Genomic DNA, 1901 nt, shown 5'->3' on the forward strand with positions numbered 1-1901 from the left:
AGCCATGGCCGCTGAGCCTGCGCATCCAGAGCCTGTGCTCCACAACGGGAGAGGCCACAACAGTGAGAGGCCTGTGTACTGGAAAAAAAAAAAAAAAAACTAATTACATTTCTATATACTAGCATTAAAAATCAGAAATTGAAATTAAAATACTTATTAAAATAGCACCAAAAAATGAAATACTTAAAAGACCTGTACACTAAAGACTACAAAACACAGTTGAGAGATATATTGAAGAAATACAGAGATATGTTTATGCATTGGAAATCCCAATATTGTTAAAACATCAGTTCTCCCAGAATTCATTTGTAAATTTAACAACATCTCAATCAAAATCCCTGTAGCCTTTTTAATAGAAATCAATAATCTGATTCGACCATTCATATGGAAATGCAAAAGTTGAATAGTCAAAACAGTTTTTATTTTAAGTGTTTTTTTTTTTTAATTTACTTTTTGGCTGCGTTGGGTCTTCATTGTGCATGGGCTTTCTCCAGTTGCAGCGAGCAGGGGCTACTCTTTGTTGTGGTGCGTGGGCTTCTCATTGTGGTGGCTTTTCTTGTGGTGCACAGGCTTCAGTAGTTGTGGTGCGTGGTCTCAGTAATTGTGGCATGTGGGCTCCAGGGTCCACAGGCTTCAGTAGTTGTGGAACACAGGCTTAGTTGCTCTGCAGCATGTGGGATCTTCCCAGATCAGGGATCAAACCTGTGTCCCCTGCATTGGCAAGAGGATTCTTTTTTTTTTTTTTTGCCGTACGTGGGCCTCTCACTGTTGTGGCCTCTCCTGTTGCAGAGCACACGCTCCAGACGCGCAGGCACAGCGGCCATGGCTCATGGGCCCAGCCACTCCACGGCATGTGGGATCTTCCCGGACTGGGGCACCAACCCGTGTTCCCTGTATCAGCAGGCGGACTCTCAACCACTGCGCCACCAGGGAAGCCCGGCAGGAGGATTCTTAACCACTGCACCACCAGGGAAGTCCCAAAGCAATTTTGAAAAAGAGTAAAGTTGGAGGGCTTACATTACCTGACTTCAGGACTCATAAAGCTACAGTCATCAAGAGAGTATTGGTATAAAGACAGAAAAAGGTTAATGGAACAAACTAGAGTCCAGAAATAAACCTGTACATATATGGTCAATTGATTTTTTTTTTGAAAAAGAAGCAAAGGCAATCCAGTGGAGAATGGAAAGTGTTTTATCAATTGATGCTGGAACAACTGGATATCTATATGCAAAAAAAAAAACAAAAAAAAAAACCAACCAACTTTGATCCATCTCTTGCAGCGTATACAAAAATTGACTCAAAAATATGATAGAGCTAAATGTAAAACCTAAAACTACAAAACTTTTAGGAGAAAATATTTGTAGCTTTAGGTTAGGCAAAGGTTTCTTTTGATATATGACACCAAAAACACAATTCATAAAAGATAAAAATGATAAATAATGACCTCATCAAAAATTAAGAATTTCTACTCCTCAGAACATACTCCTAAGATGAGAAGATAACAGCCTAGAAAAAATTTGCATTTCACAAATATGAAAAGGGATTTGATCTGGGATATATAAAGAGCACTCAAAGCTCAAAAGAAAGCAAACAAATCAACTTTAAATGGGCCACAGATTTGAACAGATATTTCATTAAAGATTAACTGATGGCAAATAAGTACATGAAAACATGTTCAATGTTAGTCATTAGGGAAATGCAGATTAAAACCACAATGAGATACCACCACGCATATTAGCATACATAAAATAAAAGGAATGTCCACATACAAACATTATGATACGGAATAAATGTTGGAAAGGATATTGTTTGTAGGCATGTCAAGATATATGTTAATATAAAAATATACTTGGAAGGAATAATGTCAGTGTATTAGAAGTATTTCACATAATTATACAAGA

Source organism: Pseudorca crassidens, chromosome 20, assembly GCF_039906515.1.
Source record: "Pseudorca crassidens isolate mPseCra1 chromosome 20, mPseCra1.hap1, whole genome shotgun sequence".
Lineage (NCBI taxonomy): Eukaryota > Metazoa > Chordata > Mammalia > Artiodactyla > Delphinidae > Pseudorca > Pseudorca crassidens.